The sequence below is a fragment of the Schistocerca gregaria genome, chromosome 8 (assembly GCF_023897955.1).
Source record: "Schistocerca gregaria isolate iqSchGreg1 chromosome 8, iqSchGreg1.2, whole genome shotgun sequence".
Lineage (NCBI taxonomy): Eukaryota > Metazoa > Arthropoda > Insecta > Orthoptera > Acrididae > Schistocerca > Schistocerca gregaria.
The window spans coordinates 280,647,641-280,672,141 of NC_064927.1; the positions used below are offsets into that span (position 1 = coordinate 280,647,641).

Sequence of the window (24,501 nt, forward strand, 5' to 3'; positions counted from 1 at the left end):
TGTGCTTGGCGCCACTGAAACAACACGTATTCAGGAAAAAAAACAACACTCGTGAGGGACAAAGCTTGCTGTATTCTATTACTTCTTAAGCAATAGAAACCAGTATGCTTATGAATTAATATACACTGCAACAGTCACTGTTACTAGTGTTTTGTTGGCACGACGCGTTTCGTCAGCATGCTGCCATCATCAGGTGCATTTACAGTTACTTTTACAGTGTAGTTAAAATGAAGTGAGGTTTATTTCCTTTGCTGTGTCTGCCAATGAGGGTAAATGTCGAAAAAGACGTATATTCAGGAAGATAAATAGGTTATGGTCTGTACATTAAGTGATAAGCATTAAGAAAATGAGCTGATCACGCCTATTATGTAATACACACACGATAACAAATATATCTTCCTGAACAGTCGTCTTTTTCGACACATTACCTCAGTGACACAAACACAGCAAAGCAAAGAAAACTAACCTCACTTTATTTTATCTGCAATGTAAAAGCGACTGTAAATGCACCTGATGATGGCAGCATGCCGCCGAAACGCGTTGTGCTTGTAAAATATTAGTAACAAGGGATTGTTGCAGTATATACGATATCATAAAAATCTTACAGGACAGTCGCAGTCCTCAAACATCATCCATATAATATGGATAAATTTAAGTTTAAAAACCCAGTATGTTCTCCTGGCGGTGAGTGTTCATGAGAAATAAGGGTATCGTCAGGAGTGCCTCAGAAAAATGTGAAAGGACGGCTGTTATTTTGTACATAGATAAATGATCAGCGGACAGGTTCTGCAGTCTGTAGTTGTTTGCTGATGATGCTGTGGTGTATGGGATGGTGTCGAAGTTGAATAACTGTAGAGGGAAAGAGGCCAGCTTAGAAAAAAACCAACCCTTAATGTTCCGATACAGCATTAGTGATGATATGAAGTGGAACGAATGTGAGGACTGCGGTAGGGAAGGCTAATGGTCGAATTCGGTTTATAGGGAGATTTTTAGAAAAGTGAGGTTCTTCTCTAAAGGACACCTCATATAGGACGCTAGAGCGACCTATTCTTGAGTACTGCTAGAGTGTCTGGGATCCGCACCAGGTCGGATGAAAGGAAGACTTCGAAGCAATGCAGAGGCGAGCTGCTAGGTTTGCGAATAACTCGCGAGTATTACCAGATGCTTCGGGAACTCGTATGGGAATCCTTGGAGGGAAGGCGACATTAATTTTGAGAAACACTACTGAAAAAATTTAGAGAACCGGCATTTGAAGTTGGCTGCAAAACGATTCTACAAACACCAATATACATTTTGCGTAAGGAGCACTAAGATCGTGCACAGGGATATAGGCAGTCATTTTTCGCTCGCTCTATTTGCGAGTGGAATAAGGAAGGAAATGACTGATAGTAATACAGGGTCCCTTCCGCTACGCACCATAAGGTGCCTTTCGCAGTATGTACACTACTGGCCATTAAAACTGCTACAACAAGAAGAAATGCAGATGATAAATGGGTGTTCATTGGACAAATATATTATACTACAACTGACATGTGATTACATTTTCACGCAATTTGGGTGCATAGATCATGAGAAATCAGTACCCAGAACAACCACCTTTGGCCGTAATAACGGCCTTGATACGCCTGGGCATTGAGTCAAACAGAGCTTGTATGGCGTGTACAGGTACAGCTGCCCATGCAGCTTCAACACGATACCACGGTTCATCAAGAGTAGTGACTGGAGTATTGTGACGAGCCAGTTGCTCGCCCACCAGTGACCAGATGTTTTCAATTGGTGAAAGATCTGCAGAATGTGCTGGCCAGGGCAGCAGTCGAACATTTTCTGTATCCAGAAAGGCCCGTACAGGACCTGCAACATGCGGCCGTGAGTTATGCTGCTGAAATGTAAGGTTTCGCAGGGATCGAATGAAGGGTAGAGCCACGGGTCGTAACACATCTGAAATGTAACGTCCACTGTTCAAAGTGCCGCCAATGCGAACAAGAGGTGACCGAGACGTGCAACCAATGGCACCCCATACCATCACGTCGGGTGATACGCCAGTATGGCGATAACGAATACACGCTTCCAATGTGCGTTCACCGCGATGTCGCCAAACACGGATGCGATCATCATGATGCTGTAAACAGAACCTGGATTCATCCGAAAAAAATGACGTTTCACCATTCGTGCACCCAGGTTCGTCGTTGAGTATACCATCGCAGGCGCTCCGGTCTGTGATGCAGCGTCAAGGGTAACCGCAGCCATGGTCTCCGAGCTGATAGTCCATGCTGCTACAAACGTCGTCGAACTGTTCGTGCAGATGGTTGTCGTCTTGCAAACATCCCCATCTGTTGACTCAGGGATTGAGACGTGGCTGCACGATCCGTTACAGCCATGCGGATAAGATGCCTGTCATCTCGACTGCTAGTGATTGGAGGCCGTTGGGATCCAGCACGGCGTTCCGTATTACCCTCCTGAACCCACCGATTCCATATTCTGCTAACAGTCATTGGATCTCAACCAACACGAGCAGCAATGTCGCGATACGATAAACCGAAATCGCGATAGGCTACAATCCGACCTTTATCAAAGTCGGAAACGTGATGGTACACATTTCTCCTCCTTACACGAGGTTTCACAACAACGTTTCACCAGGCAACGGCGGCCAGCTGCTGTTTGTGTATGAGAAATCGTCAGCACGTTGTAGGTGTCGCCACCGGCGCCAACTGTGTGTGAATGCTCTGAAAAGCTAATCATTTGCATATCACAGCATCATCTTCCTGTCGGTTAAATTTCGCGTCTGTAGCACGTCACCTTCGTGGTGTAGTAATTTTAATGGCCAGAAGTGTACATAAAGTCTTGCAAACACTAGATGCAAGTAAACAGGTAGATTCCGTCGGCTTGGATTTCCGTACAGTAAGGTGTGCGATAATGCCATATTATCGACAAATAACGTATACATTATAATACGGAGCATCTCTACAACTTTTAGTATCCAAGTCTCATTTGAAGAACAACCACAACTGAGGATCATATTGATGAGACTGAAACTCTGATTCAGCTGTGAATGACATTCTTATATTGGACAACTTGTTTCGGAGACCCATAGCTCTTTCATCGGCTGCTACACAGTAGTTTGTTAAGTTATGAGAGTGCGACGGGCGGATCAGTTAACCCTACAGGAGGGGGGTGAACAAAAATATGAAAACAAAGAGAGAAATTTGTCCTTGAGAATAAGTGCAAATGCTAGCCAAACCTGCCGGTTGCGCTGTTGACCACAAACGGCACCTGCACTATTTCCTCAATATGTTGCAAGCCTCAGTCGTGCAGTTTTGAGGTTATTATGTCAGAGCTAAATGAATTCGAACGTCTTATGATGGGCGCTTTCTCAGTCAAGGTAGTGGAAGTGTGTGCTGTTTTCTTTTTATGGATGCTTTCTTTCAATGCAGGCTCTCACGGTCCATGTTTACTTCAGTTAAGACTGCGCGGTCGATGTAGGAAACTATTCCCTGACGTTTCATCGCCGACTACAGTAATCGAAAGTTTATGAACTTTCAGTCCGAAAGATTCAACTTAAATTTCTTCCATTGTGGATAAAAATCTAATTTTGGTATGCAGCTTCTCGATTGGCGTGACGAAAATCGTCTTTTTTACCCCATAAATCGTAATTTCCCGCAGAGCTAATATAGCACTTTTGTTTCACAGGTTTATAAACATGCAAAAATTGAAAAAGAATAGGCTTAACAATTGTGTGAATGATTGCAGTTTGTTCCATTTATTTGATGCGAGTAATTCCCAAACATAGAAATTTTCGAACGTAAACGAACTGAAGAATTCATTATATCTTCTACGAATGCTACTCGGCCACAAAAGTGAAAGACCACGTTGTCTGGATTTGGTCGTAAAAAGGAACTTGCTTTCTCTGACCATTCAAGTCACTCGTACAATGTCATCTGTGAACTGGAAATGCTTTCAGTTCAGGAGCGAAAATAAATAACTCGGCTTTATTAGGGGATGAATGAAGTTGTCATGCAAAAATGAGATTATATTTTGAGCAGTTTTAATAAAGGTTAGGAACTGCATCATTCAATACACAGTGCACTTATTTTTATTTTTACAAAACTGAAATAAGTACATTTGTTTACGGCACGATGCAGTATCTAGCATAACATAGCAAATAGTGAAACTGCCTTTAACTTTACAATGAGGAAAACACCAAACAATATACCATAAACAATTATATTGGCTATAAAAGAATGACGAGGAAGACCCAAAGTAATTAATTATTAGCCCTGAGCGTAGTATCAAAAAAGTATCGCAGCAGTAGCACACGTGTCATAACAATACTATACTAGAGTGCTTGGAACGCACCTCCGTCACAGACGCCATTTTGAAGGCTACGCATAACGCCGCCACCTATCGGAACTTCATGATATATGCTGAAGCGGGAATATTCCACGATGTCCCATAGAAAACTCCGAATTTTTTCAACCGAAATTGGCTGAAAAATAAGTTTCGTTGCTTACTGAAGGCCCCTCGTAGAAGTACATTCCATAAATTTTGCGAGTAGTGATGTCTATTAATTCCGAAGTTCGTTATTTTCATCAGTTAGTCATTTTACCTTGCGCCTAAGTTTGAACGGTTCTTAGTGCATTGATACACTTTAGAGGTGCCTGAGAAGCGACCACACAATGGTATATATATGTATGCCTAAAACTATCAAACTCGATTTTCTCGAAAATGTTTGAGAGTTTTGCCTTCCTCTTATGTAAGTTGGTGTCCTAATCATGCTTTACACACCCTGTCAACATGAATCAGATTGGTGGGGGCAAGTCCGTACGGCCCCCTCGTCAGCACCAACGACTCGCTCTCCACTGTCGCACACAGCCACTCCCAGTCTAGGCGTGGTGCTGCGTTCTGTATCGCGTGACCAACATTGGTGCTAACTGCTAAGAAAGGCAGAAATTCAAAATCGCTATGAACTGCTAATTAAAGGCACACTTTAATCTGCGTTTTACAATTCTGAACGTCCAAGGTCAATGTTTCTCGTTACCTTACTGAGTTCAAATTTCACACAGTTAATTTTCACATGGAATCGAAGCAAACTGAGCGATAGTCTATAAAAATTGTAACAAGTTTAAGAAAGTGTCATATATGAGCCACCTTAAAGGCCGTAGATCTATATTACTTGAAGTTGTGTGTCTTATATACCTGATGAGCGGAAATTATTTGCCTGAAAGTATCTTATTTTGATCACAATATCACAGCATCATGAGTATTATATGCGGCTGTCAAGTCTCTCCCTTTTCATTTCATACAGTCCTCTTCCAATAAGCCTCTAGAAGCCATTGCTTCATAGATATACATACATACATAAATACATACATTAATCCTTGTTCCATAGATAATGAATACGACATTTCGTAATGATGTGGAACGTGTCACTTTAACATAAGTTTTCTTTAAACAAAATAATTAGTTAATTATTTTTTAACAGTTACTACTTCATATCTAAGAATTCATCTATTGAGTAGAAGGAGTTGTCATTCATAAACTCTTTTAATTTGTTTTTAAATGTTGGTTGACTATCTGTCAGACTTTTAATATTATTTCGCAAATGCCCAAAGATTTTTGTGGCAGCAGAATTCACCCCTTTCTGTGCCAAAGTGAGATTTACTTCGGAATAGTGAATATCATCATCTCTTCTAGTGTTGTACCTATGCACTTGGCTGCAATCTTTGAATTGGGATGGGTTATTAATGACAAATTTCATAAATGAATATATGCATTGCGAAGTTACTGTGAATATCCCGAGTTCTTTTAGTAAATATCTGCAAGGTGATCTTGGGTGGGCTCCAACTATTATAATGATTACACGCTTTTGTGCAATGAATACTTTAGACGATTTGCCCCAAAATATGATGCCATATGAAAGCAGTGAATGAAAATAGCCACAGTAGTCTAATTTCCTGGTGTGGTTATCACAAAAATTTGCAATAATCCTAATAACGTAAGTAGGTGAACCTAACCTTTTCAGCAGATCATCGATGTGTTTCTTCCAATTCAATTTCTCATCATTGTACACATACAGAAATTTTGAGTATTCTACCTTAGGAACTGACTTTCGTTCGTAGTCTGTATTTGTCAATGGTGTTATACCATTTACTGTACAGAATTATATAAACTGAGTTTTCTCAAAATTTAGAGTCCATTTGCAGAGAGCCTCTTAAAATTTTCTGAAAGACATTATTTGCAATTTCCTCAGCTGATTCTTGCTTCTTGGGTGTGATTATTATACTTGTATCATCAGCAAAAAGAACTAACTTCCTTCTATGTTCTAGATTGGTGTTCTCTTTCCCTTCTGTTTTGTGTAGCCAGTTCTTAATTCAATTTGGCTACTTGTCGCCATCCGTCATTTTTAGCTGGCAGAGCCACAATAGCTATTTTGTTTCAGCTGGCTTCCTTGTTGTCTTTCCGGCTAATATAATCTGCCATATTGTAATATTCGCCTTATGATTACATCCTCGAAATGCCACAGCTTCTTCTCCTCAAGTCCATTTCTGTTTCCATTGTCAATAGCCTCTATCTCTCTCTGCCTCCTATTTAACTCCCTCAGCTATGTGCCATATGTAGAAATTCTCTCGACGATGGAGTTATATATGGTTTGTAATGTTATATTTGCTACACTGGTATTTAAAGAGTAGAACTGACCTTGACGATGGAGCTATATATGGTTTGTAATATTATATTTGCTACACAGCTATTCAAAGAGTAGAACTGATATTTCCCCTAGCCTCTCTTGTTACTTTTATTAACTGTGTTTCTGCAATTGGATGAGAACAATGCTCCGAAATATTTGAAAGGATCACATGCCGTGGTTTTAGCCAGTTCAGTGCCTAGTTCTTCTACATTTTAATCTGTCAATGCTAAATATTTAGTTTTGTGTGTTAATTGTCTGCACCGCTTCTTCATGTCCGCCTTCAGCTTTCGTCCAGTTAGAAATACCTGATCATCAGCGAAGAGGTTTAGAAAATTTTATGTTTTGTATACATTTCCATTCCGAATGAAGTTATGTTGTACATTCTCATTTTGGAGGTGTTCTTTAAATTTATGTTGGAGCCTTTCCTCTGTGTAAACGGAAAGTATATTTTGGATTTCAGCAATTTTTAGAAATGTCACAACTTTCACAACGATTTTTGAGTCCTATCGTCTTACGGTATAATCTATTACTGGCCTAAAACTTCGTGTTGCTGTATTCATTATTTCTCAGTAACATTAATAAAAAATTATTATTAATTGTTTATTAAGTATTGATCGAGTTGCCGCAGTGTTTAGTACATTGGACTCCCCTCCGTGATGAACATGGTTCACCCCTGCATCCCACCATCTTTCTTTAACTTTTCCGTGGTCTCGCGGTTCTAGGCGCGCAGTTCGGAACCGTGCGACTGCTACGGTCGCAGGTTCGAATCCTGCCTCGGGCATGGATGTGTGTGATGTCCTTAGGTTAGTTAGGTTTAAGTAGTTCTAAGTTCTAGAGGACTGATGACCACAGCAGTTGAGTTCCATAGTGCTCAGAGCCATTTGAACCGTTTTAACTTTTCCGTGGTTCCCTAAACTGACCGAAGCAATTGCTGGGTTCATTCGTTTGAAACAGGCAGATTTTATTTCTACCCTGTAATATCGACGCCTCTGTTACTTGTCCAATGGCCTTGTTGTCGAAGGGGTGTGGGAGCATAACTCTTCCACCTTTCTAGTTTTGAAAAATTAAACAGTTCTATTTGCGCCTATTTATTTGTCTTCGTCTTTCTTTTTCTTCGCCGTTTCTCGTGTCTCTACAGAGTGGGCTTTTTATACGGATTTTGACAACAGTAGACAGATGGTGCCCGGATGTCCTTCCTGACGCCAACCCCCCCCCCCCCCCCCCGCCTCCATCGCCCCCCACCAAACACAGAATTCGTGCATCCTGTCTGTCTGCATCTAGAGTGAACAATAAATCTCATGTTCAAAAGTGAGAACGTTTTCTAGATGATTTGTATCAGAGGCGGGAAGTGAGTACCAGCCCGTTATTGACCCACATGGATGTGGAAAATCGCCCAAAACCCACATCCAGGCTGGCTGGTTCACCAGCAAGGATGCGATCCGAGACAGGCTAGACATCCGGAAGCGACGCGTCAACGCGCTCCTTTATACGGGCGGGTAAAATTGGAACTGTTTATAATTCGTCTCAAATTTTTAATTCACAGACTTGTACTGCAGTGTGTGAGTCAAAGTTACTTACAAGGTGATAGTCTGACATGTGGTCACCGTTATGATCAAATTCTGCAAGACATTCTGTATTGAAAATAATTATAGACATCCAGAATGAATTTTTCACTCTGCAGCGGAGTGTGCGCTGGTGTGAAACTTCCTGGCAGATTAAAACTGTGTGCCGGACCGATATTCGAACTCGGGACCTTTGTCTTTTGGGGGAAAATGCTCTACCAGCATTTATTTTTGTTAATCTCATTTTGCTCGTAATTGATCGTTGTATTTGTTCGGGGCGGACGTCCTATGACACTTGTTGAAGTTCACCATTGATACTTTAACTCAGCTTTTTTTTTATTACTGAGGGCAACCAACCCTCTTACCGACTGAGTCACCCAAGCACGACTGATGACCCTTTCTCGCAGTCTTACTTCCACCACTACCTCGTCTCCTACATTCCAGACTAAACAGAAGCTCTCCTGCGAACTTTGAAGAACTACACTCTTGGAAGAAAGGATATTGCAGAGACATGTCTGCGCAATATCCTTTCTTCCAAGAGTGTTAGTTCTTCAAGGTTCGCAGGAGAGCTTCTGTGAAGTTTTGAAGGTAGCAGACGAGGTACTAGCGGAAGTACAGCTGCGTGGGAGGGTAGAGAGGGAAGGCGGTGTCGTGAGTAGTGCTTGGGTACCTCAGTTGGTAGAGAATTTGCCCGCGAAAGGGAAAGGTTCAAATGCCTCTGAGCACTATGGGAGTTTAACATCTGAGGTCATCAGTCCCCTTGAGCTTAGAACTTCTTAAACCTAACTAACCTAAGGACATCACACACATCCATGCCCGAGGCAGGATTCGAACCTGCGATCGTGGCGGTGGCGCGGTTCCAGACTGAAGCGCCTAGAACCGATCGGCTACAATGGCTGGCAAGGGAAAGGTCACGAGTTAGAGTTTCGATGCGGCACACACTTTTAATCTGTCAAGAAGTTTCAAGGCACTCATATTTCTGCTTTTTGCTAGACAATCCCCAGTTTTTGAGGAAAGTGGTTAAAGCTGATGACGGAAAATCGTATTTTCAATGTTATACATCGAAAGATCATCTAAAAACAAACATTTTTTATCTTATAGTATGGGGTCCAAAGTCAATAACGCTCGAGTTATTAATGTTTTTGTGTTTTCTTGTAGTAGCTTGGCTATGGGTCTTTCAAGGTATCTAGAGGAGCGAGATAGACGGTCGAGAGGTCAAAATATTAGACTACCAAACATCTGGTTTGTGTTCGATAGTTGGTTGTGCCATTTTTTTCTTTCGATATTTTTTCGGTGAATCTGGTAATATTCTGATAATCGGAATACTTTTCTTTGTCTTTTTTGACTTGAATAATCGAGAAATGTAATTAATAATCAAATAAGTGTGTATTATAATGTACCGCCAACAATTTACTTTGTGATACAACGTACATAAATACACCTTAAGAACATTATTGCATAATCCTAACTGACGGTCTATTCGTGAGCAATCTTGAAGTCAGAGAGGTGAAAATTTTCACAAAAACAGGTGAAACATAAACATTTCTCGCACACGAATGAAATTTCGCCGCATTGACCTGTTTTCCGGTGAATTGTTTGTCGAAAACATATGTCATTCACTGGTGTGGAAAATTAGCTATAGACCGACGCATGACTTCCGATATATTATATTCCTCTGCCCTCATGTGATGTCGCAGGATTCTGAAGTCGTGCGACGAAACTCATTACTTGTAGGAAAAAGTAAACATCACACTGCTGACAAAGGTGGTACCACATTCACGGTGGAAGTCGGATGAGCATCATCATCTACGAAAATCCTCTCTAGCATGTCAAGTATGACGATGAAAATAACTGTCAGTAAATTCTATATACTTATCTGATTATTAATCACACCTCCCGACGTCTTACTTCAAAAAAGGAAAGAAAGGTATTCCCGTTATCAAAATATCATCAGACACACCGAAAAAAATATCTAATGGCAAAATAGGCCACGATCATGAGTCGAACACTGACCAGTAGTTTGGCAATCTAATGCTTTGACCGCTTGACCGCCGACCTTGCTCTATTGGACACATCGAATGATTGGTGCCAAAGCTGCAGCATGAAAACACAAACACAAAAAATTGGGACATTATTGTTGGATCCATGTAAAATGAACAGAAAAGTTCCTTTTTAGAGGGTCTTTCGATGTAGAGCATTGAAAATGTGGTTTTCTATCATCAACTTTGACCTGGATGTTTTTCAAAAATAGGATGTGTCTACCAAAAGGCCGAAACATTCTGTCTGCATCTTTAATACACAACGATCTTTGAAAACTTGATCAAAATCCGTGGCACACATGTGAAACTCTCTTCCTGTAACTTATGGAAAGAGTTATTGTACAGTTCGCAGGAAGTTGATAAGAAACTTGCATCATCATCTTATGCGGTTTTGGTTTAGGCGTCCTTGCCTGTTCCAATTTCAAGTAGACTGCATCAGATATTTCTATTTCCTTGCAGAACAAATATGTGATGTTCCTATAACAAATAAAGGCGGTGTTGTTCTGTGAAAATGGACTCGGTAAGCAACATGAGCTATCAGTGATCGAAATCTAACACTGTGTGCGTATTGTATGGGTATTAGTTTCTCTGTCATTTAAGCCCTCAACAGATCGTTGCATGAAAAACTTAAAACTAACATTTTGATAAGCTATATGACTGAAAAACTACAGGAACAAATGAACCTGTAACAGTGAATCTATCTGACTGCACTTTTGAATAAGAATTTATAAGTGACACAGAATTTACAGAATTAGAGGACGTGACATGTTGTGGTGTGTCAGTGTCTCCGTCTTGGTCCTAAGTTTTGCACTCACCTCTTTGGATGACTGCTTTTTCCGTGTGGTTTACAGAAATTCGCAGCAGCATGGAGTAGTAGCGGCTAAAGCTTAATGTTACTAAGAATGAATTTAATAAAAAGGAGTTCGCTTGGATCCCGTTAACTACTAAATTACTCGTGAGAAGGGGGTTCATAAATTATGTCTATTTAAACCAAAAATCATCATGAACAATAAGTTTGACAAGTATTAATAATAGCGAAACACCTGATAAAGACATAAGTATCAACAATGGCTGAGTGCAAGATTAACAAATTATTTCATTTTCAAAGTTACATTAACGTTTAATAACCACAGCATATTTATTTGGAGGGCAAGGAGGCTTCTGACAAGCAAAACATGGGACTATTGCAAACTCTAACAATCACGAGCCTACCCCTGCAATTACGCTTTTACCTTGAATTTCATCTTCAAGCGTAGTTAATCCATCTAAACCTCTCCTGCCTATATAAATGAAATCAGGCCTTGAGTTTGGTAAGATCTGCCGTCACCGACGTGAGAGCAGCGTGACACGTCTTCTGTCTCCGTGCTCTCGACCGACACTACTTAGAATCGCGCTCCCATGTTCCGCCCTCAGATTGTTACTTCTCTCACAACAATGTTTAGAATCGCGCACCCCTGTTTCGCCCTCAGATTGTTATTATCGATATCTGAGTGCTTATTTATTTCAAATCTTACACAATGCAAAGGATAGCTTTCAGTTGCCTACATTGTTTTCAATGTACTGGAGAATTCTGACACACTCCTTACAAACTCCAAATGTTCTTTTTCCGTGAAATGTATTTGTCTACTAATTTAGGTATTCGTTCATCTGACACCCTCTGAATGTGCTCATGCCATTTGCTTCTGTATGACTGAAGTATGGTTTTGATGCCCAGTTTATTTCTAATTACGCTATTTTTTTTCTGATCTATGAGTTTGTAGCCAGCTAGTGGCCTTAAGAGTTTCAACCCTGCTACGTCAGTTATTCTGCGTTGACTGTCGGCAAGTGTCCAAGTCTCTGAACCATAGATTAGGTACTGTTATCAAGTTATAAAATTTTAGTGCTGCCTCTTTCCTAACTTTGCCTGATTTATGGTCTCAGCAATTGTTGCAATTTTTGAAACTTTAATTCTCGATGGATATAATGTATGAGAAGTCACATCCCAGATATTTAACAGTATTTTATTTCAGCGGTTTATAGTCAGTTATTATTTTTGCCCTTAAATGCTTCTTCTCATGGAATGACATTAACTTAGTTTCACCTTTAGATATTGCCATGTTATCGTTTAAAGACAATAAAAGGGATTTAAAATAAAAAAAAATCAAACGTTGACAAAGGCTTTACAGTAGTACATTCAATGAATAATATGTTACAGTGCAATACTCTTTGCTAAGGAGCTCCCGCACCGAATAAAAGGAGCGACCCGCAACCAAACCTTCCAGCTTTCATTGGAAAATCTGGGATTCAACACTCAGTTTTTTTTCTTTTTTGATGGAAGCGTATTGAAAACGAAACATGCAAAATACTGTACACAGACGAAGCAACACGGCGAGGTTGTCATTCTAACAAAACACGACTGTTCGTTGACCTTTCCTACCCACCGCTCGATTCGCTTAACTCAGTGAGATATATATTTTGCCTGAAATATTCATATATTCCCTTTGTGCAAATGTAATAGCGTTTATTTTCTGCATAACGATTTTACCGTTGCAAATGCAAATATGAATCACTGTGGCAAATTTTCCCTTTTTATTGTCCAAAAGTTAGTTTTCGAGGCCATTATCACCAGTATTTAATTTCTGAACACCTGTTTTTCGTTGAAGACTTACGTACCTCGGTGTTCAGGTTGCGAGAAAGAGACAAGATGCCAAATTTTAGAACATTTTGTGTTCAAACATAATGATAGACCTGGCTCTAAACTACCATCTACGTACCAGTCAGTAAGATTTCCAGTAAATTCCTGGTCCTCTCAGATGATAGCTTAAGGATACAGGGTACTTTTACCGCTCAATATTATGTAAAAATCAACACCTATTACTTTCAGGCACTGTTTAAAATGTACACTCCTGGAAAATGAAATAAGAACACCGTGAATTCACTGTCCCAGGAAGGGGAAACTTTATTGACACATTCCTGGGGTCAGATACATCACATGATCACACTGACAGAACCACAGGCACATAGACACAGGCAACAGAGCATGCACAATGTCGGCACTAGTACAGTGTATATCCACCTTTCGCAGCAATGCAGGCTGCTATTCTCCCATGGAGACGATCGTAGAGATGCTGGATGTAGTCCTGTGGAACGGCTTGCCATGCCACTTCCACCTGGCGCCTCAGTTGGACCAGCGTTCGTGCTGGACGTGCAGACCGCGTGAGACGACGCTTCATCCAGTCCCAAACATGCTCAATGGGGGACAGATCCGGAGATCTTGCTGGCCAGGGTAGTTGACTTACACCTTCTAGAGCACGTTGGGTGGCACGGGATACATGCGGACGTGCATTGTCCTGTTGGAACAGCAAGTTCCCTTGCCGGTCTAGGAATGGTAGAACGATTCAGTGTCCCCTCGACGATCACCAGAGGTGTACAGCCAGTGTAGGAGATCGCTCCCCACACTATGATGCCGGGTGTTGGCCCTGTGTGCCTCGGTCGTATGCAGTCCTGATTGTGGCGCACACCTGCACGGCGCCAAACACGCATACGACCATCATTGGCACCAAGGCAGAAGCGACTCTCATCGCTGAAGACGACACGTCTCCATTCGTCCCTCCATTCACGCCTGTCGCGACACCACTGGAGGCGGGCTGCACGATGTTGGGGCGTGAGCGGAAGACGGCCTAACGGTGTGCGGGAGTGTATCCCAGCTTCATGGAGACGGTTGCGAATGGTCCTCGCCGATACCCCAGGAGCAACAGTGTCCGTAATTTGCTGGGAAGTGGCGGTGCGGTCCCCTACGGCACTGCGTAGGATCCTACGGTCTTGGCGTGCATCCGTGCGTCGCTGCGGTCCGGTCCCAGGTCGACGGGCACGTGCACCTTCCGGCGACCACTGGCGACAACATCGATGTACTGTGGAGACCTCACGCCCCACGTGTTGAGCAATTCGGCGGTACGTCCACCCGGCCTCCCGCATGCCCACTATACGCCCTCGCTCAAAGTCCGTCAACTGCACATACGGTTCACGTCCACGCTGTCGCGGCATGCTACCAGTGTTAAAGACTGCGATGGAGCTCCGTATGCCACAGCAAACTGGCTGACACTGACGGCGGCGGTGCACAAATACTGCGCAGCTAGCGCCATTCGACGGCCAACACCGCGGTTCCTGGTGTGTCCGCTGTGCCGTGCGTGTGATCATTGCTTGTACAGCCCTCTCGCAGTGTCCGGAGCAAGTATGGTGGGTCTGACACACCGGTGTCAATGTGTTCTTTTTTCCATTTCCAGGAGTGTATATGCTTTACAGATTTTTTGTTGATATCCGGTAATGCAGTGCACTTTCTAAACAAATTATAAGTATTTTGAATATTTTTGAATCTTCTTAGGGTACGCACCCTCTCGAAACCTGGCGAGCAAGCTACACCGCGATGCAGAGCGCCTCTCTTGCAGAGTCTGCCACCTGAGTTTGCTAAACATCTCCGTAACGCTATCATGGTTACCAAATAACCCTGTGACGAAACGCGCGTCTCTTCTTTGGATCTTCTCTACCTCCTCCGTCAACCCGATCTGGTACAGATCCCACACTGATGAGCAATACTCAAGTATAGGTCGAACGAATGTTTTGTAAGCCACCTCCTTTGTTGATGGACTACATTTTAAAAGGACTCTCCCAATGAATCTCAACCTGGTACCCGCCTTACCAACAATTAATTTTATATGATTATTCCACTTCAAATCGTTCCGCACGCATACTCCCAGATATTTTACAGAAGTAACTGCTACCTGTGTTTGTTCCGCTATCATGTACTCATACAATAAAGGATCCTTCTTTCTATGTATTCGCAATACATTACATTTGTCTATGTTAAGGGTCACATGCTATTCCCTGCACCAAGTGCCTATCCGCTGCAGATCTTCCTGCATTTCGCTACAATTTTCTAATGCTGCAACTTCTCTGTATACTACAGCATCATCCTCGAAAAGCCGCATGGAACTTTCGACACTATCTACTAGGTCATTTATATATATTGTGAAAAGCAGTGGTCCCATAACACTCCCCTGTGGCACGCCAGAGGTTACTTTAACGTCTGTAGACGTCTCTCCATTGATAACAACATGCTGTGTTCTGTTTGCTAAAAATTCTTCAATCCAGCCACACAGCTGGTCTGATATTCCGTAGGCTCTTCCTTTGTTTATCAGGCGACAGTGTGGAACTGTATCGAACGCCTTCCGGAAGTCAAGGAAAATAGCATCTACCTGGGAGCCTGTATCTAATATTTTCTGGGTCTCATGAACAAATGGTTCAAATGGCTCTGAGCTCTATGGGACTCAACTGCTGTAGTCATCAGTCCCCTAGAACTTAGAACTACTTAAACCTAACTAACCTAACGACATCACACACATCCATGCCCGAGACAGGATTCGAACCTGCGACCGTAGCAGTCGCACGGTTCCGGACTGCGCGCCTAGAACCGCGAGTCCACCGCGGCCGGCATGAACAAATAAAGCGAGTTGGGTCTCACACGATCGCTGTTTCCGGAACCCATGTTGATTCCTACAGAGAAGATTCTGGATTTCCAAAAACGACATGATCCTCGAGCAAAAAACATGTTCTAAAATTCTACAACAGATCGACGTCAGAGATATAGGTCTATAGTTTTGCGCATCTTCTCGACGATCCTTCTTGAAGACTGGGACTACCTGTGCTCTTTTCCAATCATTTGGAATCTTCCGTTCCTCTAGAGACTTGCGGTACACGGCTGTTAGAAGGGGGGCAAGTTCTTTCGCATACTCTGTGTAGAATCGAATTGGTATTCCGTTAGGTCCAGTGCACTTTCCTCTGTTGAGTGATTCCAGTTGCTTTTCTATTCCTTGGGTACTTATTTCGATGTCAGCCATTGTTTCGTTTGTGCGAGGATTTAGAGTAGGAACTGTAGTGCAGTCTTCCTCTGTGAAACAACTTTGGAAAAAGGTGTTAAGTATTTCAGCTTTACACGTGTCATCCTCTGTTTCAATGCCATCATCACCCCGGAGTGTCTGGATATGCTGTTTCGAGCCACTTACTGATTTAGCGTAAGACCAGAACTTCCTAGGATTTTCTGTCAAGTCGGTACGTAGAATTTTACTTTCGAATTCACTGAACGCTTCACGCATAGCCCTCCTTACGTTAACTTTGACATAGTTTAGCTTCTGTTTATCTGAGAGGTTTTGTCTGCGTCTAAACTTGCAGTGAAGCTCTCTTTGCTTTCGCAGTAGTTAACTAACTTTGTTGTTGAACCACGGTGGGTTTTTCCCGTCCCTCACAGTTTTACTCGGCACGTACCTGTCTAAAACGCATTTTACGATCATATAGTTGATTCTGCAATAAAGCTTAGGTCTACTACATAAGTATGGACTATTGCAAGTAAAAAAATAGAGCAATGCTTTGTAAACTTTAGGAAATATTTGTACCTGAATTCTGAAATCAGTGTGTCAGGAAAAGCTTTCGCATACAGTGCTGTCGGTTAAAGAAAAATGAATACTGAGCAAGTACTTAGTGTAGCCCGTCATCAGACGATCAGAAAAAGAAGTTAATACAGTGTACATATTAAGTGATATCTGCACTGTCCGCCTGTAATGTGTTCGCCTAGGATGCAGCCGGCCCGGTTTCGAGTGCCGGCAGGGTTGGAGATGTTATCCACCCGTGGACTGAATGCTGTCTTGACCTCAGCATCCTGTCCTCATCATCACTTGCCCCGCAAGACGCCCAATGTGGCGTCGCTTGAAATAAGACTTGGAACCCGTCAGCCGAACTTCCCCGGAAGGGGCCTCCCGGCCAACAATGCCGCACTACCTTTTCTTTTCTTTCTTTTTTTTTGCACTGTCTGATCAAAAGCATCCGGACACATCTGTGTAATGTGCAGATGACCACTAGATGCCACTAGAGGCGGACCCATCAGTTTAAAATAAGTAAACAGTAACAGCAGAATGGATCAGACAGGTGAGCTCAATGGCTTGGTATGCAGACTAGTCATTCGATGTCAGCCGTGTAACAAACCCATCTGTGATCTTTCAACCCTTCTAAAGCTGCTCAAGTAGACTGTTGGGGATGTGATCGTGAAGGGGAAATCGAAGGGACAACCACCGCTAAACTGAGAGGAGGTAGACCTCATGCACGGACGCACAGTGACAACCGAGCATTGTGGAGAATGGTTATAAAAAAATAACATAAAAACACTTGAAATAAGAGCAGACAATAACATGGCAGTTCCAAAGTGCTAACAACAGTCCACCTATCACAATGACTGCTTAGGGTGTCAAAAAGAACAGAGTACGATGATCGAGGAATTCTTCATAAGCGACAAATTGATGTAGTCAAAGGAATTAGGAGACGTAAAGTATGACACAACTATACAGTGGTTGACTGAAAACAAGTGATTTGGAGTGATGAATCACGCTGTGCCCTATAGCCATCTGATGGAAGGGTTTGGGTTTCAGATGCCTAGAAAACGTTATCAGCCATCCTATGCAGTGCCTACAGTAACGGACGGAGGAGCTGCTGTTACGGTATTGGGGTGTTTTTTATGGTTAGGGCGTGATCTCCTTACAGCATTTAAGAAAACGCCAAATGAGGAAGTATGTGAACACACAATAGAACACTGTCTACTGCGTGCCGCAGAGGAGCAGTTTGGAGGTGATGACTGTATCAGCATGACAAAGCACACTATCGTGAAGCAGCATCAATGAGGCAACGATTTGTGGACAGTAACATTCTTGGGATGTGTTGACCTGTCCAGAGTTCCGATCTGAGGACAATGGAACAACTCTAGGCTGAGTTAGAATGTCGACTTCGATCCAGACCCCAGCATCCAACATGACTACCTTCTCTGGTTTCGGGTTATAAGGAAGAATAGGCTGCCATTCCTCCACAGATATTTAGACACCTCGCTGAAAGTGTCCACAGCGTAGTTCAAGCCGACAGAGAGGCGAAGGCTGGACACAGCCCATGTTAGTCTTCACTAATAGATGTATGAATCCTTTTGATCAGATAGTGTAAAGTACGAGGTCGTGCTGAAAAATAACGTCTTCCAATGTTTTTGATGTGGAAGCTCTTAAAGCTTTTTGAATAAAACAAACGTTATTAATATTTTACATTTTAATTCTTCATGTCTACATATTTACACTGAAGAGGCAACGAAACTGGTACACCTGCCTAATATCGCGTGTCTCCGCGAGCACACAGAAGTGCCGTAACGCGACGTAACATGGACTCGACTAATGTCTAAAGTAGAGCTGCAGAGAACTGACATCATGAATCCTATAGGGCTGTCCGTAAATCCGTAAGAATACGTGCAAGGCACCCCAGTTAGGCTCTGTAATGTTCGTATCTGGGGAGTTTTGTGGACAGCGGAAGTATTTAAACTCAGAAAAGTGTTCTTGGAGCCACTCTGTAGAAATTATGGACGTGTGGGGTGTCGCATTGTCCTGCTGGAACCGTCCAAGTCCGTCGGAATGCACAGTGGACATGAATTATGCAGGTGATCAGGCAGGATGCTTACTTAGGTGTCATCTGTCAGAGTCTTACCTAGAATTATCAGGGGTCCCATATCACTGCAATTGCACACGACCCACGCCATTACAGAGCCTCCACCAGCTTGAACAGTTAGCTGTTGACTTGCAGGGTCCATGGATTCATGAGGTGGTCTCCATACCCTACACGCCCGTCCGCTCGATACAATTTGAAACGAGACTCGTCCGACCAGGCAACATGATTTCAGACATCAACAGTCCAAAGTCAGTGTTGATGGATCGAGCCGAGGCTTAAAGCTTTATTTCGTGCATCATGGGTACGCGAATGGGCCTTCGATTCCGAAATCCGATATCGATGATGTTTCGTTGAATGGTTGGCACGCTTACACTTGTTGATGGTCTAGCATTGAAATATACAGCAATTTGAGGAAGGTATGCACTTCTGTCAAGCTGTTGGTCCCGTTCTTGCAGGATCTTTTACCGGCCGCAGCGATGTCGGAAATTTGATGGTTTACCGGATTCCTAATATTCACGGTACACTCGTGAAATGGCCATACGAGAAAGTCCCTACTTCATCTTTACCTCGGAGATGCTGTGTCCCATCGCTCATGCGCCGACTATAACACCACGTTCAAACTAAGTTAAATCTTGATAACCTGCCATTGTAGCAGCAGTAACCGATCTAACAACTGCGCCAGACACTTGTCTTATTCTCTGCCTCGTGATGGCTGGGTGTTGTGTGATGTCCTTAGGTTAGTTATGTTTAAGTAGTTGTAAGTTCTAGGGGACTGATGACCATAGATGTTAAGTACCATAGTGCTCAGAGCCATTTGAACGATTTTTTGAACTTGTTGTCTTATACAGGCGTTGCCGACTGCAACGCCGTATTCTGCCTGTTTGCATATATTTGAATACGCATGCCAGTTTGTTTGGCGCTTCAGAGCTTATCAAAAATAGTGAATTTTCGTGTAACCAAAACTTTCAAGCTGTGCAACGTAAGCAGTCTTTTTTTATTTTTCTGTTTAATTTTTATTTTTTGCTGTTTCTAGGTACAGCCTCCAGCATTCCTTACACATATCTAGGGATACTTATTTTGGCTCTTTTGTGTTGTCAACCAGGTCGTCGGGGTCTGAAAGACTGCATGCTAAGTCACTTGAACGAAAATACAAACAAAACATACTTGTTTTCACTTATTTAAAACTGTTATTTGATTTGTGCGGGAAGTACGAGGATGAGTCAAATGAAAACCTTAAATTTGTAATAACAAATCGAAATTTCACGACGTTATCCTATCAGTTGGTAAGCGTGCTACAAACAGCGTGCAGAATGGCCTGTAGGTGGCAGCATAGTGCAAATGCACACATACCGTCGCAGTATCAGTATAAAGATGGCCGCCCCACTTGCGACTTGCACCAGGCAAGAACAGCATTCTGTTATTCGGTTTTTGCGTAGTGAAGGTGTGAAACCTGTTGAAATTCATCGCCGAATGAAGGTTCAGTACGATGATGTATGTTTGTCACAGCAGCAAGTCTTGAGTAGGAAGTTCGCAAATGGTGTGACTTCAGTGGAAGATGCTCCTCGTCCAGGTCAGGCACAACGAGTTGTGACTCCACAGAACATTGTAGCAGTAGAAGCCATAGTGAAGGAAAACCGCCGAGTGACACTGAATGACATCTGCAGCATGTTTACAGATTAGTCATGGGTCAGCACACCACATTGTGCATGATGTGCTCCAGTTTCACAAAGTGTCTGCCAGATGTGTGCCCCGGCAGCTGACTCCTGGAATGGGAGAACGACGTGATGACGCTTGTGAAGAACTTCTTCGGCGCTTTGAACGAGAAGGTGATGGCTTCCTTGCAAGAATCGTTACTGGGGACGAAACTTGGGTTCACTTCCACCAACCGGAAACGAAGAGAACGAGCAAGGAATGGCGCCATTCCTCATCAGTAAAAGCAAAGAAGTTTCGAACAGAACCATCAGCAGGGAAGGTTTTGCTGACCCTCTTTTGGGACAAAAAAGGCGCCATTTTTGAGCATTACATGCCTAGATGGACCACTGTCACCAGTGAATCATACACAGATCTCCTAAAAAATCATCTGCGGCCTGCAATCAAATCAGAGCGACGTGGATTGCTGTCAGCAGGTGTCCTTTTGCAACATGACAATGCAAGGCCCTACACTGCTCGTACACCAGTTGCAACAACCACAGACCTGCATTTTGAGTGTCTTCCCCATCCTCTATACTCACCAGACCTTGCCCCAAGTGATTTCCATAAGTTTGGACCACTCAAAGACGCAATGGGAGGAAAGAAGTTCCGTTCTGATGAAGAGGTACGCCACGCGGTGCATGAGTGGTTGCGCGGACTTCCAAAAGATTTTTTCTCCTAAAGGAATTTATGCACTTTGTAAGCGCTGGAAGACTTGCATTGAGCGTGTGGGAGATTACTTTGAAAAGTGATACAGCTTTGTACCACTTCTGCACAATAAATAATCTTTAAAAAATATTTAAGATTTTCATTTGACTCACACTCGTATTCCCAACGAAAAAATGTGTGGCTTATGTAGCGGATTGTCTTGCGGCCTGTAGCTATAGGGGAAACACGTCGCACCTTATAAATTCGTGACCTTGAAAGCCAAAATGGTCACACCAGAACCAATACACACCAACTATATTTTACTGTTAATTCAACTACTCAGACATTTGGAAATATTCCACTATTAGCATTCACTAAGAACTAATCGTGACGTTGAAAATGATTTTGAAGGGATATTTATACACTTATCTCAGGTATTCCTCCGTAGCTTATGTAAAAGTCATTCGATCGAAGCGTAAACACTTTTATTATAGCGTGGCGTCCATTAAGCAGATGCAGTACGAAGGGTGCACAGCCTATATCGCATGCGGTGCCTCTTTCGGGTTTACCCTCCTTTTGTCAATGCCTCATTTGCTACGTTCATAACGTCACAGGACTTCTCCTGCCCACCACGTCGAACTGGGACAGCTGGAAGAAAGGGTACTGGCGAGAAATGGCTTACCCACATTGTAGGGGATTGTTTTCAGAACGAATTTTCAAAAATGGTTCAAATGGCTCTAAGCACTACGGCACTTAACAGCTGAGGTCATCAGTCTCCTAGACTTAGAACTACGTAAGCCTATCTAACCTAAGGACATCACATACAACCATGCCCGAGGCAGGATTCTAACCTACGACCGTAGCAGCAGCGCGGTTCCGAACTGAAGCGCCTAGAACCCCTCGGCCACAACGGCCATCAACGAATTTTCACTCTGCAGCGGAGTTGCGCCGGTCTGAGAGGCTGTGAGAGTGGGTTGTGAGTCATGATTGGATGCACAGTCGGTAGGACAGTTTTCCCCGGAAGGTAGAGGTATTTGGCTCGAGTACTCTTCCGTCAAACAGTTTTAATCTGTTGGTAAGTTTCACATTTCATGTAGTTTTCTTACGCCTCCTCTGATGCGCTCTACAGGAGCCAATGACATGGACAATATTTCGAATACTCGTAGTCGGGTCTTCTTCTATGATCAATGAAATTACGAAATCATCAAAACTGTACAGAAGTTTGTTTTTATTTAAATGGCGACCTTAATCCACTATCAAGCCATCCTAAAACAGAGCGTATCGTGTTTTAATCGACATATACAGTACATAAGGAGAATCAAAGTACAATTACGTTTGACAAGATGATTACATACCACATAAGTGCTACCAGAATGTGTGTACGCAGCCCACATTGCTTGTGTTAGTGGCTAAGCGCAAGGTACTATTTGCATGCGACATTCCAGTGCTGATTGCAGCAAAGTACTGTTACGTGAACATTGAACACCATTCGGTAAACTGAGTAGGGGGCGCTGAAGGAAGTGCACCATGAGGAGGTTGTTTGTTTTATTGTACAAAGTTACAAAATAACGGTTACCTATGACCATACGTAATATACATTTTAGCTTGAGTTAAAATGCAGTCACAATACAAAAGATACATGCACAAAAGAAATCTTGCGAACATATAAGCGTCATGTCTCGTAGCGCCACCAGTGGACTGTCAGTGTAACGCTAAAATGACTATGGCGTACATAATTGAAATTTTTTATACAAAAAACTAAAATATCCCAGGCACAATATGAAAGTACAAAAGTACAAAAATTATCTGGGAACGCTTCCGCTTTATACTTTGTAACGCCACCAGAGGCCAATCAGTATAATAACAAATGATTACAACGAAAGTGATACATAGTCAAAATTGTTTAATGACGTAAGCTAAAATGTCCAAGACCACTTAACCAAGATCATCAGAAAGCCCCGTTATGTTTTTGATTGTCAGTAAAACAAATTACAATGCCTACTTATTGTATCAACTATTGCATTGTAGTAGTGAAACGTATAACATCGTGCTTCCGAAGCCCATTAATACGGACCAGAACCGTTCCACACTAGTAGTTCCCTGCTAATACACTTACAATCATTATGAAAAAAGAAAAGAAGACAGGGCAGACCACGTATTAAAAACTTACAAAGGATAACTTGCAGTCCTTTCACAGCGAACAGAACCCTCCCACTCGTAACATAACCTTATGTGCAACGTAAACATTGAAAGCGGTCAAGACAATGACCGTCTTCTAAAGGCATAACAAAACTTTTACGCGTAAAAATTAAAACACCATCTCGGGTAAAGGGGGAAGGGAATGAATAAGAGCGGGTAAAATAGTAAAGGAGGAGCACGGAACTGAGGAAGGAACAGAAGTGGTGGGGGGGGGGGGGGGGGGAGAGGGGAGGGGGCATTGTGTTAGGGAGGGGGGAAGAGAGGATATGAATACCACATAAAGCAATGTTATATATACAATTTGGAGAGTAGGTACATCTAAAGGATTAGTCTAATTTCATGTAAACACTGGTTTCTCAGTGGTTGTTGTGGTCTTCAGTCCAGAGACTTGTTTGATGCAGCTCTCCATGCTACTCTATCCTGTGCAAGCTTCTTCACCACCCAGTACCTACTGCAAACTACATCCTTCTGAATGTGTTTATTATATTCATCTCATGGTCTTCCTCTCCGATTTTTACCCTCCACGCTGCCCTCCAATACTAAACTGGTGATTCCTTGATGCCCCAGATTACGTCCTACCAAGCGATCCCTTCTTCTGGTCAAGTTGTGCCACAAATTTCTCTTCTCCCCAATTCTATTCAATACCTCCTCACTAGTTATGTGATTTACCCATCGAATCTTCAGCATTCTTCTGTAGCGCCACATTTCGAAAGCTTTTATTTTTTTCTTGTCTAAACTATTTATCGTCTACGTTTCACTTCCATACATGGCTACACTCCATGCAAATCCTTTAAGAAACTACTTCCTGACACTTAAATCTATACTGGATGTTAACAAATTTCTCATCTTCAGAAACGCTTTCCTTGCCATTGCCAGTCTATATTTTATATCCTCTCTACTTCGACCATCATCAGTTATTTTTCTCGCCAAATAGCAAAACTCCTTTACTACTTTAAGTGTCTCATTTCCTAATCTAATTCCCTCAGCATTTAATTCGACTACATTCCATTATCCTCGTTTTGCTTTTGTTGATGTTCATCTTATATCCTCCTTTCAAGACACTGTCCATTCCGTTCAGCTGCTCTTCCCGGTCCTTTGCTGTCTCTGACAGAATTACAATGTCAGCGGCGAACCTCAAAGTTTTTATTTCTTCTCCCTGGATTTTAATTCCTACTCCGAACTT

At 42.5% G+C, this 24,501-nt stretch overlaps 1 protein-coding gene across 1 annotated transcript in view; it reads left to right on the forward strand.

Moving 5' to 3' along the window:
• LOC126285315 (transient receptor potential channel pyrexia-like) overlaps window positions 1–24,501 on the forward strand; it is a 252,608-nt gene that overhangs the window by 468 nt on the left and 227,639 nt on the right. The window lies entirely within an intron of this gene.